This window comes from Heterodontus francisci, chromosome 1 (assembly GCF_036365525.1).
Source record: "Heterodontus francisci isolate sHetFra1 chromosome 1, sHetFra1.hap1, whole genome shotgun sequence".
Classification (NCBI taxonomy): Eukaryota; Metazoa; Chordata; class Chondrichthyes; order Heterodontiformes; family Heterodontidae; genus Heterodontus; species Heterodontus francisci.
Genome location: NC_090371.1, coordinates 113,721,729 through 113,736,085, shown reverse-complemented (window position 1 = coordinate 113,736,085; position 14,357 = coordinate 113,721,729). Strand labels below are relative to the sequence as shown.

General features: G+C 47.1%; 1 protein-coding gene across 8 annotated transcripts in view; it reads left to right on the top strand.

The window, feature by feature from the left end:
- The window catches only part of slc7a2 (solute carrier family 7 member 2), a 268,766-nt gene that overhangs the window by 184,443 nt on the left and 69,966 nt on the right, over nucleotides 1-14,357 (top strand). The gene's annotated exons all lie outside the window — the stretch shown is intronic.

Genomic DNA, 14,357 nt, shown 5'->3' with positions numbered 1-14,357 from the left:
CTGGTCTTATTGTAACAGGGTTTGATTTTTTTTAAATACACAGTGTTTTGAGCTCCCCCTTGGTGAATCCTTGTTCACAGCTTTCCAATTATAAGGCAAAGAAATGAGCACACCAGGTTTTCTTAGGTTTAAAAAAGAAAAGTGAAATTTATCAAACTTACTTAAACTCTAATTCGGTTAACGCCTACGGATATACAACACACCCATGCTAGCATGCACACGTGATACACACATGCAAATAGGGACAGAAAAGAGCAGAAGAAAAACAAAGTAGAGAAGTTTGAGGCAGTCTCTGAAGGGGATTTCTTGTTACTGTTTCTGTGTTTCCAGCTCGCTGTAGAGTCTTTGATTGCAGACAGGTCTTACTTTTCGTTGGGGCCCAGGATTCTTCTTAAACCTTGTTCACGTAGGAGACTTTTCTCTTTGAGTTCACGTGTCTTCTGTGGGTCTTCAGTTCTGTGAGAAAGAGATGGGACCAAACAGGAGAGAGATGTTCTCGGTCCAGGAGCAAACAGCTTTCCGGTCAGTTCAAAGCTCTGCAGCCAGTTCAGATTCAAAAAACCAACAGCCAGTTCATCATGTGACTAAACTGATCTGACCACTTCTTCTGTGTATTGGGGAAGCAAGGATTGGGTCCCTTGTTCCAACATTGTCTGCTAGCTTGCAAAAAAGGTCTTTCTGGCGAGGGGCCTGGCAATTCCTTGTGATAGGCCCTCTTCCCAGCACCAATTTTAAGTTTCAGTGTTCATATGGTGAAATATGTGTCTCATTCTTGGTAGGTGGGGGGCTTGCCTGACATTAGCATTAAGGATTGAGTGGCCCCTATATCTTGGAGCAGGACAGTGGACTTGCCTGTCTCATTAGTGGGGTATAGGTACAACTTTCCCTTTGAAACAAAATCCTGATAACCTTTGGGACCTTTTCTATTTCTGCCACACCTAGGGTGGTATCCTTTGAGCGGTCCATTACTGTGGTTAGGGTCACAGGCTTGTCTGCCTTGTTGCCTGCTTGGGCATTCTTTTCTAGGCTAGCCTTGTGAACACTTACAAAATTTAAGGTTTCCCTTTTAACTTCCAGCATTCGGCTTTTACATTCGCCTGTTTGATACAGAGCCGCACAACAGACCTGTGAGCAAGGTTAAATCTCATGGAAGAAAGGGACAGTAGCAACATGGATAAGGAATTGGCTGAGTGACAGGAAACAGACAGTAGTGGTTATTGGATGTTTTTCAGGCTGGAGGAAGGTTTGTAGTGGTTAAGGTTGGGACCCTAGCTTTTCCTGATGTATGTTAATGACCTTGACCTTGGTGTACAATTTCAAAGTTTGCAGATGATACGAAACTTGGAAGCATTGTGAACTGTGAGAAGGATAGTGTTATAGAACTTCAAAAGGACATAGACAAGTTGGTGGAATGGGCAGACAGGTGGCAGATGAAGTTCAATGTGGAGAAATTTGAGATGATTAATTTTCGTAGGAAGAATGCAGAGACAAAATATAAAACAAAGGGTACAATTCTAAAGGGGGAGCAGAGGGACCTGGGTGTATATGTGCATAAGTCATTGAAGGTGGCAGGATAGGTTGAGAGAGTGATTAATAAAACATACAGTATCCTGGGCTTTATTAATAGGGGCATAGAGTACAAGAGCAAGGAGCTTATGTTGAACTTGTCAAGACACTAGTTCGGCCTCAGCTGGTGTATTGCATCCAGTTCTGGGCGCCGCACTTTAGGAAAGATGTGAAGGCATTGGAGAGAGTACAAAAAGATTCACCAGAATGGTTCCAGGGGTGAGGATCTATGAAGATAGATTGGAGAAGTTAGGACTGTTTTCCTTGGAGAAAAGAAGGCTGAGAGATGATTTGATAGAGGTGTTCAAAATCATGATGGGTCTGGACAAAGTAAATAGTGGGAAACTGTTCCCACTCATGAAAGGATCAAGAATGAGAAGGCACAGTGATTGGTAAAAGAAGCAAAAGAGACATGAATAAAAACTTTTCACATAGCGAGTGGTTAAGGTTTGGAATGTTATGCCTGATAATGCAGTGGAGGCAGGTTCAATTAAAGGCAGGTGATAAGTAAATTGGCTGTTGTAAATTGCCCCTAGTGTAGGTAGGTGGTAGGGAATATGGGATTACTGTAGGGTTAGTACTGTTGAACTGTTGAACTACAAGAAAGCCCCCAGCGATTTAACATCCGCAGCACTTAAAGCAGCCAGAAGCACTGCACAAAGAATAACCAGGCGCTGCGCAAACGACGACTGGCAACACCTATGCAGTCATATTCAGCTGGCCTCAGACACCGGAAACATCAGAGGAATGTATGATGGCATGAAGAGAGCTCTTGGGCCAACCATCAAGAAGATCGCCCCCCTCAAATCTAAATCAGGGGACATAATCACTGACCAACACAAACAAATGGACCGCTGGGTTGAGCACTACCTAGAACTGTACTCCAGGGAGAATGTTGTCACTGAGACAGCCCTCAATGCAGCCCAGTCTCTGCCAGTCATGGATGAGCTGGACGTACAGCCAACAAAATCGGAACTCAGTGATGCCATTGATTCTCTAGCCAGTGGAAAAGCCCCTGGGAAGGACAGCATTACCCCTGAAATAATCAAGAGTGCCAAGTCTGCTATACTCTCAGCACTACATGAACTGCTATGCCTGTGCTGGGACGAGGGAGCAGTACCCCAGGACATGCGCGATGCCAATATCATCACCCTCTATAAAAACAAAGGTGACCACGGTGACTGCAACAACTACCGTGGAATCTCCCTGCTCAGCATAGTGGGGAAAGTCTTTGCTCGAGTCGCTCTGAACAGGCTCCAGAAGCTGGCCGAGCGCGTCTACCCTGAGGCACAGTGTGGCTTTCGTGCAGAGAGATCGACCGTTGACATGCTGTTCTCCCTTCGTCAGATACAGGAGAAATGCCTTGAACAACAGATTCCCCTCTACATTGCTTTCATTGATCTCACCAAAGCCTTTGACCTCGTCAGCAGACGTGGTCTCTTCAGACTACTAGAAAAGATTGGATGCCCACCAAAGCTACTAAGTATCATCACCTCATTCCATGACAATATGAAAGGCACAATTCAACATGGTGGCTCCTCCTCAGAGCCCTTTCCTATCCTGAGTGGCGTGAAACAGGGCTGTGTTCTCGCACCCACACTTTTTGGGATTTTCTTCTCCCTGCTGCTTTCACATGCGTTCAAGTCCTCTGAAGAAGGAATTTTCCTCCACACAAGATCAGGGGGCAGGTTGTTCAACCTTGCCCGTCTAAGAGCGAAGTCCAAAGTACAGAAAGTCCTCATCAGGGAACTCCTCTTTGCTGACGATGCTGCTTTAACATCTCACACTGAAGAGTGCCTGCAGAGTCTCATCGACAGGTTTGCGGCTGCCTGCAATGAATTTGGCCGACCATCAGCCTCAAGAAAACAAACATCATGGGGCAGGACGTCAGAAATGCTCCATCCATCAATATTGGCGACCACGCTCTGGAAGTGGTTCAAGAGTTCACCTACCTAGGCTCAACTATCACCAGTAACCTGTCTCTAGATGCAGAAATCAACTAGTGCATGGGAAAGGCTTCCACTGCTATGTCCAGACTGGCCAAGAGAGTGTGGGAAAATGGCGCACTGACACGGAACACAAAAGTCCGAGTGTATCGGGCCTGTGTCCTCAGTACCTTGCTCTATGGCAGCGAGGCCTGGACAACGTCTGTCAGCCAAGAGCGACGTCTCAATTCATTCCATCTTCGCTGCCTCCGGAGAATACTTGGCATCAGGTGGCAGGACCGTATCTCCAACACAGAAGTCCTCGAGGCGGCCAACATCCCCAGCTTGTACACACTACTGAGTCAGCGGCGCTTGAAATGGCTTGGCCATGTGAGCCGCATGGAAGTGGGCAGGATCCCCAAAGACACATTGTACAGCGTGCTCGCCACTGGTATCAGACCCACCGGCCATCCATGTCTCCGCTATAAAGACGTCTGCAAACGCGACATGAAATCGTGTGACATTGATCACAAGTCGTGGGAGTCAGTTGCCAGCATTCGCCAGAGCTGGCGGGCAGCCATAAAGACAGGGCTAAATTGTGGCGAGTCGAAGAGACTTAGTAGTTGGCAGGAAAAAAGACAGAGGCGCAAGGGGAGAGCCAACTGTGCAACAGCCCCGACAAACAAATTTCTCTGCAGCACCTGTGGAAAAGCCTGTCACTAGAATTGGCCTTTATAGCCACTCCAGGCGCTGCTTCACAAACCACTGACCACCTCCAGGCGCGTATCCATTGTCTCTCAAGATAAGGAGGCCCAAAAGAAAGAGTATAAATGGGTGGTTGTTGGTCAGCACAGACTCGGTGGGCCGAAGGGCCTGTTTCAGTGCTGTATCTGTAAAAAAAAAAGCATTCAAAAGGGAATTTGACTGTTATCTGGAAAGGAAGAATGCGCAGGGTTATGGGGAGAAGGTGGGGGAAAGGCACTAAGTGAATTGCTCATTCGGAGAGCCGATGCAGACACAATAGGCCATATTAGCTCCTTCTACACTCTAACAATTCTGTGAATTCTGTGAGCTAGATGAAGTTGTCTCCTCACTTGAGTGGCCAAGGTCCATGAATGCATCATAAAATGCCATATCCTACCAAATGCATCAGTAGCCCCAGCCACTGCTCAAACGACCACAGCCCCATTTCTCATCTACCAACAATCTCTCTCAACAAATCTTCATAACCTTAAATTCATATGCTTCATCTCAGCCTCATACACTCAGCACTGCTGCAAGCCACATACCCTACGTCTCACTCCTTGCACAGACGGTCAGTTATTCAATCATGACAGCTAACTCAGTCAAACAGATTGGATGGCACTAACTTGCAGGACAGGGTGGCGCACAACTGGAAGCAGCAGGAGCTAACTGCGGGGTGGGGGGGGGGGCAAGGCCTGCTTCTCCTAACCTCGATGGAAGACACCATGCTGGTAATTATTGGGACGGCCTTTGCTGAGGTCGCAACCAGCAGCAGGGCTGAGACCATCAAAGATGAAAGTATGCTAAAACCTAATTTTCCTTCTCATATCCCACTTCCCTCTCAACAAGCACTTTCTTCTGAATTGCTAGCTACAAATGGTGCAACCATGCACCTTTTACTTAACCCCTGCACCTTCCCCCACCCCTCCCCCACACCACAACCTTACCTTTGTGCTTTTTTCCTTTCAGATACCCAAGAGCTGCAGTCTGGCAGGGTAGTGGAGGAACATGAACAAACGAATGATGATGAAGACACAGCAGCATCAGCTGGATTTGCACTCACAGCCACCAGCTCAGATGCTGACACTGCACGTCTCAGGGAATAGATTAGAAGCGGGATCTAAACATGTGGAGAAAGTGGGCTGCTGCCAGGACAGGGGACAAGGATAGCATAGGTGCCAGCTTGCTAGAGGACGAGGTCACACACTGGTTCCACTGCAGAGGACTCAGATGAGGTCTTAGATGGGGCAGCCTACAGAAGAACACCGATGGGTATGCACAACAAAATACTTGGTGCATTGGGAGATGTGCCTGTGTTTGATGTCAAGGAACATGGAGAAGTCCAGCACCATCTTGGCATGCTGCTTAGTGCAGAACTTGGGGCCCATCCTTTCAAGCATGGAAATGGTGGCCAACTCTATTCATGCACTTGTGGACCCAACTATGATGCAGCTGATGTTGCAGCTTCCACTGCAGCACAAGCATCATCCTTCCAAAGTCTGAGTGCTGCCAAGCAAGCTCAGACTGCTGTCATCATGGCTGTAGATTACAAAGTGCAAATGGGCTTGCAGTGTGTCACTGCAGTCCAGCAATCTGTACTCCAACAGATTGCTAGGAATGCTGAAGCACCACCTCAGGGGATTGGCAGTGGCTCCATGGAGCATGAACCTACTGTCCTCTCTCAGGATGACAGTATTGCTCCTAGCCCTGTCACTCCTTCCGTGCCCTTTGCTTTGCCTGTCAGTCAGCCAGCCCAGACTGCTGTCGCCTGTGCTGAGTTGGTGCATCCAAAACCAGACCGTCTAGTCCCAGAGATGCTCAAGGTTGTCCTGCAAGGCCATTTGGAGCCTTCTCCACTGAAGGTCAGCAGCCTTTCACCAGCCATGCTGCAGTCACTTTGGTAGCACCAGTAGGAGCACTAGGACAGGCAAAGGCATATGGAACACTGACACTAAGAGAATGCACAAGGGTTATTAGTTTAATTTTGTATTAATTTTGTATTAATTTTGCAGCAGCTTATTCGGGAGCAGAGAGTGCGAGCGAGTGAGCAGCTGGGAAGGTCAGTTTCAGCTTAAACTTAATTTCCTTTTGTTTTCGGCGGACCAAGGGGCTGCTGGGTAAGTAAAACCCTATATATTTGGGCCGTTTAAAATAACTTGCCTTTCATTGCAGCAGCTTATTCGGGAGCAGAGAGTGCGAGCGAGTGAGCAGCCGGGAAGGTCAGTTTCAGCTTAAACTTAATTTCCTTTTGTTTTTGGCAGACCAAGGGGCTGCTGGGTAAGTAAAACCCTATATATTTGGGCCGTTTCTGAACCCGAGACGCTACACGGGTAGTGTCTCCCACCCGCCCTCCTCCTCTAACCAAAAAAAAAGGACTCGGTGGTGTGTAGATAAGGTAAGGCTTTTTCTACTTTGTTTTTTATCGTGTGATTGGTAAAAACTTTTCGTTCCTTTTTCATTTATCTAAGTTTCAGACTAAATTAAGCTTAAGATTAAAAATGGCAGGAGATCTCAGACCCGTGTTATGCTCCTCTTGCTCAATTTGGGAGCTCAGGGACACGGCTGATGTCCCTGACTCCTTCACGTGCAGGAAGTGTGTCCAGCTGCAGCTCTTGTTAGACCGCATGACGGCTCTGGAGCTGCGGATGGACTCACTTTGGAGCATCCGCGATGCTGAGGAGGTCATGGATAGCACGTTTAGTGAATTGGTCACACCGCAGATTAGGATTGCTGAGGGAGAAAGGGAATGGGTGACCAAAAGGCAGAGAAAGAGCAGGAAGGCAGCGCAGGTGTCCCCTGTGGTCATCTCCCTCCACAACAGATATACCGTTTTGGATACTGTTGAGGGAGATGGCTCACCAGGGGAAGGCAGCAGTAGCCAGGTTCATGGCACCGTGGCTGGCTCTGCTGTTCAGAAGGGTGGGAAAAAGAGTGGAAGGGCTATAGTCATCGGGGATTCGATTGTAAGGGGAGTAGATAGGCGGTTCTGTGGTCGAAAACGAGACTCCCGAATGGTATGTTGCCTCCCAGGTGCACGGGTCAGGGATGTCTCAGATCGGCTGCAGAACATTATGAAAGGGGAGGGTGAACAGCCAGTTGTCGTTGTGCACATAGGCACCAATAATATAGGTAAAAAACGGGATGAGGTCCTAGAAGCAGCATTTAGGGAGTTAGGAGCCAAGTTAAAAAGTAGGACCTCAGAGGTAGTAATCTCAGGATTGCTACCAGTGCCACGTGATAGTCAGAGTAGAAATGAAAGAATAGTCAGGATGAATGCGTGGCTTGAGAGATGGCGCAGGAGGGAGGGGTTCAGATTTTTGGGACATTGGGACCGGTTCTGGGGGAGGTGGGGCTATTACAAATTGGATGGTCTACACCTGGGCCGGACTGGAACCAATGTCCTTGGGGGTGCTTTTGCTAACGCTGTTGGGGAGGGTTTAAACTAATGTGGCAGGGGGATGGGAACCAAATGAGGTCAGTGGACAGTAAGGAGGTAGTAACTAAAGCCTGTAAGGAACTAGATAATGAAGTCAGCGTGACTAAGGGAAAGAGTAGGCAGGGAGCAGATGATGAAAGCAAAGGGACTGGTGGTCTGAGGTGCATTTGTTTTAATGCAAGAAGTGTAGTAGGTAAGTCAGATGAACTTAGGGCTTGGATTAGTACCTGGGAGGATGATGTTATTGCTATTACTGAGACTTGGTTGAGGGATGGGCATGATTGGCAACTAAATATCCCAGGATACCGATGCTTCAGGCGGGATAGAGAGGGAGGTAAAAGGGGTGGAGGAGTTGCATTACTGGTCAAAGAGGATATTACAGCTGTGCTGAAGGAAGGCACTATGGAGGACTCGAGCTGTGAGGCAATATGGGCAGAACTCAGAAATAGGAAGGGTGCGGTAACAATGTTGGGGCTGTACTACAGGCCTCCCAACAGCGAGCGTGAGATAGAGGTACAAATATGTAAACAGATTATGGAAAGATGTAGGAGCAACAGGGTGGTGGTGATAGGAGATTTTAATTTTCCCAACATTGACTGGGATTCACTTAGTGTTAGAGGTCTAGATGGAGCAGAATTTGTAAGGAGCATCCAGGAGGGTTTTCTAGAGCAGTATGTAAATAGTCCAACTCGGGAAGGGGCCATACTGGACCTGGTGTTGGGGAATGAGCCCGGCCAGGTGGTTGAAGTTTCAGTAGGGGACTACTTTGGGAATAGTGATCACAATTCCGTAAGTTTTAGAATACTCATGGACAAAGACGAGAGTGGTCCTAAAGGAAGAGTGCTAAATTGGGGGAAGGCCAGCTATACCAAATTTCGGCAGGAGCTGGGGAATGTAGATTGGGAGCAGCTGTTTGAAGGTAAATCCACATGTGATATGTGGGAGGCTTTTAAAGAGAGGTTGATTAGCGTGCAGGAGAGACATGTTCCTGTGAAAATGAGGGATAGAAATGGCAAGATTAGGGAACCATGGATGACAGGTGAAATTGTGAGACTAGCTAAGAGGAAAAAGGAAGCATACATAAGGTCTAGGCGGCTGAAGAAAGACGAAGCTTTGAAAGAATATCGGGATTGTAGGCGCAATCTGAAACGAGGAATTAAGAGCGCTAAAAGGGGTCATGAAATATCTTTAGCAAACAGGGTTAAGGAAAATCCCAAAGCCTTTTATTCATATATAAGGAGCAAGAGGGTAACTAGAGAAAGGATTGGCCCACTCAAGGACAAAGGAGGAAAGTTATGCGTGGAGTCAGAGAAAATGGGTGAGATTCTAAACGAGTACTTTGCACCGAGGAGAGGGACATGACGGATGTTGAGGTTAGGGACAGATGTTTGATTACTCTCGGTCAAGTCGGCATAAGGAGGGAGGAAGTGTTGGGTATTCTAAAAGGCATTAAGGTGGTCAAGTCCCCAGGTCCGGATGGGATCTATCCCAGGTTACTGTGGGAAGCGAGAGAGGAAATAGCTGGGGCCTTAACAGATATCTTTGCAACATCCTGAAACACGGGAGAGGTCCCGGAGGACTGGAGAATTGCTAATGTTGTCCCCATGTTTAAGAAGGGTAGCAGGGATAATCCAGGTAATTATAGACCGGTGAGCCTGACGTCAGTGGTAGGGAAGCTGCTGGAGAAGATACTGAGGGATAGGATCTATTCCCATTTGGAGGAAAATGGGCTTATCAGTGATAGGCAACATGGTTTTGTGCAGGGAAGGTCATGTCTTACCAACTTAATAGAATTCTTTGAGGAAGTGACAAAGTTGATTGATGAGGGAAGGGCTGTAGATGTCATATACATGGACTTCAGTAAGGCGTTTGATAAGGTTCCCCATGGTAGGCTGATGGAGAAAGTGAAGGCGCTTGGGGTCCAAGGTGTCCTAGCTAGATGGATAAAGAACTGGCTGGGCAACAGGAGACAGAGAGTCGCAGTGGAAGGGAGTTTCTCAAAATGGAGACGTGTAACCAATGGTGTTCCACAGGGATCCGTGCTGGGACCACTGTTGTTTGTGATATACATAAATGATTTGGAGGAAAGTATAGGTGGTCTGATTAGCAAGTTTGCAGACGACACGAAGGTTGGTGGAGTAGCAGATAGTGAAGGGGACTGTCAGAGAATACAGCAGAATATAGATAGATTGGAGAGTTGGGCAGAGAAATGGCAGATAGAGTTCAATCAGGGCAAATGCGAGGTGATGCATTTTGGAAGATCCAATTCAAGAGTGAACTATACAGTAAATGGAAAGGTCCTGGGGAAAATTGATGTCCAGAGAGATTTGGGTGTTCAGGTCCATTGTTCCCTGAAGGTGGCAACGCAGGTCAATAGAGTGGTCAAGAAGGCATACGGCATGCTTTCCTTCATCGGACGGGGTATTGAGTACAAGAGTTGGCAGGTCATGTTACAGTTGTATAGGACTTTGGTTCGGCCACATTTGGAATACTGCGTGCAGTTCTGGTCGCCACATTACCAAAAGGATGTGGATGCTTTGGAGAGGGTGCAGAGGAGGTTCACCAGGATGTTGCCTGGTATGGAGGGCGCTAGCTATGAAGAGAGGTTGAGTAGATTAGGATTATTTTCATTAGAAAGACGGAGGTTGAGGGGGGACCTGATTGAGGTGGACAAAATCATAAGAGGTATAGACAGGTTGGATAGCAAGAAGATTTTCCCAGAGTGGGGGATTCAATTATTAGGGGACACGAGTTCAAAGTAAAAGGGGAAAAGTTTAGGGGGGATATGCGTGGAAAGTTGTTTACGCAGAGGGTGGTGGGTGCCTGGAACGCGTTGCCAGCGGAGGTGGTAGATGCGGGCACGATAGCGTCTTTTAAGATGTATCTAGACAGATACATGAATGGGCAGGAAGTAAAGAGATACAGAACCTTAGAAAATAGGCGACAGGTTTAGATAGAGGATCTGGATCGGCGTCGGCTTGGAGGGCCGAAGGGCCTGTTCCTGTGCTGTCATTTTTCTTTGTTCTTTGTACGCAGTATGACATAATTTATAAATTTGGATTGAAATGTGGATTTTGTGTTGGCTTTTATTTTTGCATTATGGCCAAGAGAATGATGTAATGGTGAGTGGCGGGGCAAGGTGGACAATGTGGGATTGTTGGTGAATGGTGAATTGGACTTGGTGTCATTCTTGAATTACTTCTTCAAGTACAGCACGGACAGAAAGGGGCTGCCTAGATTGCAGCCTCTCTTCATTTTCTCTACTCTGCCCCTTCCTTTCCCTTGTCCTCCTGTTCCTCATCTTCTCACTTGATAGTTGGTGTCTAGGGCTGTTCCTTCATGATGGCATGGTTGTGCAGCATACTGCAGACCACCACAAATCTTGAGACCTGCTCAGCTGAGTACTACAGTACTCCTCTAGAGTGCTGCATGCAGAGGAACCATTGCTTCAGGATGCTGTGGCCTGCCCTATCAGATTTCTTGTGGCAGCATGACTGTTCTGGTGTGCCTACTGCGCACATGTGTGGGTTGCGAGCTATCATGAGCTATTTCGTCAGCGGATGACTCTTGTTTTCCAGTAGCCCACCCTTTGGTTTGCCATGATGAGTGAAATACAGCTGGCACAGAGGATGACTGCAAATTGAATACATCATGACTGCTGCCAGGATAGTAGGCATTGACCTGCATGATGCGGTGCCTATGGTCATATACCAGCTGCATGTTGAGGGAGTAGAATTCCTTTCGGTTCCAGTACATGGCAGAGTTGACATGAGGCGCACGCAAAGCAATGTGCATGCAAAGTCATCCTGCACCATGGCGAAGCCTGCAATCCTTGCGAATCCTCGTGCTTGCTTTGCTTGATTCTCTCTGACAAGAGGGAATGAAATGAAGTTCTGTTACTGGGCTAGTAATCCAGAGGCCTGGACTAATGATTCAGAGATGAGAGTTCCAAAGACACCATGACAGCTGGGGAATTTAAATTCAGTTATTTTAATAAATCAGGAATTTTTTGAAAAAATTAGCTATTATCAGTAATGGTGACTATTAAACTACTGTATTGTCGTAAACACCCATCTGGTTCACTAACGTCCTTTCGGGAAGGAAATCAGCTATTCTTACCTGGTGTGGCCTATATGTGACCCATAGCAATGTGGTTGATGCTTAACTGCCCTCTGAAGTGGTCAAGTAAGCCATTCATTTGCATCAAAAAAACTACGACAAAGTATAATAAGCAACACAGTGTTTCAAGGGCAGTTTAGGAATAGGCAATAAATGCAGGCCGAACGTGTAACACCCATATCCTTTCTTTTTATTCTGTAATGGGATGGGGGCGTCGCTAGCAAGTGCAGTTGCTCCTACTGTTGCTTTCACAGGGGCTGCAGCATGGTTGGTGAAAGGCTGCTGACTTTCAGTGAAGGAGGCTGGAAATTGCCTTGGAGAATACCTTGAGCAGCTCTGGGACTAGAAGGCTTGGTTTTGGACTGCACCATCTGAGCATAGGAGACAGCATTTATAGAGTCATAGAGTCGTACAGCATGGAAACGGGCCCTTCGGGCCACCGTGTCCAAGCTGACCATATTGCCTATCTATACTAATCCTATCTGCCTGCATTAATTCCATATCCCTCTAAGCCTTGCTCATTCAAGTACCTGTCCAGATGACTCTTAAAGGTCGCTACTGTTCCTGCCTCCACCACCTCCTCAGGCAGCACATTCCAGATAGCCACTATTCTTTGTGTGAAAAATTTACCCCTTTGATTCCCTTTAAACCTCCTCCCTCTCACCTTAAATTTATGCCCTCTAGTTTTAGTCACCCCTATCATGGGAAACAGACTCTGGCTATCTACCCTATCTATGCCTCTCATAATTTTATATACCTTTATCATGTCCCTTCTCAGCCTCCTTCGCTCCAGGGAAAACAGACCCAGCCTATCCAATCTCTCTTTATAACGCAAGCCCTCCAAACCAGGCAATATCCTTGTGAATCTTTTCTGCACCTTCTCTAGCTTAATCACATCTTTCCTGTAGTGCGGCGACCAGAACTACACACAGTACTCCAAATGCGGGCTAACCAACGTCATGTACAACTGTAACATGACGTCCCAACTCTTGTACTCAGTGCCTCGGCCAATGAAGGCAAGCATGCCATACGCCTTCTTCACCACCCTGTCTACCTGTGTTGCCACTTTCAGGAAACTATGTACTTGCACCCCAAGGTCTCTTTGCTCAACAACACTCCCCAGGGCCCTGCCATTCGCTGTATATGTCCTGCCCTGCTTTAACTTCCCAAAATGCATCACTTCACACTTGTCTGCATTAAATTCCATTTGCCAATCCCTTGCCCACTTTCCCAGTTTATCTATATCCTGTTGTAACCTTGGACAACCTTCTTCACTGTCCACTATACCACCAATTTTGGTGTCATCTGCAAACTTACTAATCATGCCCCTTACATTCACATCCAAGTCATTAATATATATGACAAACAACAGAGGGCCCAGCACCGATCGCTGCGGCATATAGGTGGCAGATAGAGTTCCTATCAGAGTGAAGGAACAGTGCGGGGGGGGTGGTGGGGAGGGGGGAGGTGGGGTTGATTTTAATTTTTATCACCAATCAAAAAAATGAATGGTAGTGAGTGGGCAACACGGTTTTACACCTCACCCAATTTTCTTTTCCATTGACTTGTAATTTTTCACTAATTTTATTCCAAGTTGTGGACCCTTGATGTTTACTCACGGCTGAGTTAAGACTGACTGCCTGAACTTTCCAACTTCCTCTCTTTCCCCATTCTTGAACAGTTTGTGGTAGAATAGGTTATCAAGTGGCACCTTACTCACAGACACTCTTTTGGGTTCCACCAGAACCACTTAGCTTCAGGTCTCATCACGGCCTTGATTCAGTCACTGACACGAGCCCAAGCCTGAGCAGTGGTGACTGCAGCTGCCTTCAACAAAGCAACATCCGTCCACCTGAAGTACCAAGGATCTCTAATGAAACTGAGGTCAATGGAGGATTCCCTCCCCCCCAACCACAGTGGCTGCAGTCCTACCTAGCGTAAAGGAAGATGGTCACAATGGTCTGAGTTCAGTCATGACTGAGTGAGTCATCACTGCACCTTTAAATCACCCATCTTTGGCTGCTTCATTATTGGTTTATCTCCTTCACAAGATCAGGAGTGGCTTGTTTGACAATTTCACTGTGCTCAGCTCCATAAACAACTTTTCTGATGAGCTGTCCAGCAGTATTTGCTTAATTGGGAACCCTAACTTACAGGATACATGGCAGCAATTCACCAGGTTACTTCAAAGAACAAAGAAGAACAAAGAAAATTACAGCACAGGAACAGGTCCTTCGGCCCTCCAAGCCTGCGCCGATCCAGATCCTCTATCTAAACCTGTCGCCTATTTTCTAAGGGTCTGTATCTCTTTGCTTCCTGCCCATTCATGTATCTGTCTAGATACATCTTAAAAGACGCTATCGTGCCCGCGTCTACCACCTCCGCTGGCAACGCGTTCCAGGCACCCACCACCCTCTGCGTAAAGAACTTTCCATGCATATCCCCCCTAAACTTTTCCCCTCTCACTTTGAACTCGTGACCCCTAGTAATTGAATCCCCCACTCTGGGAAAAAGCTTCTTGCTATCCACCCTGTCTATACCTCTCATGATTTTGTACACCTCACTCA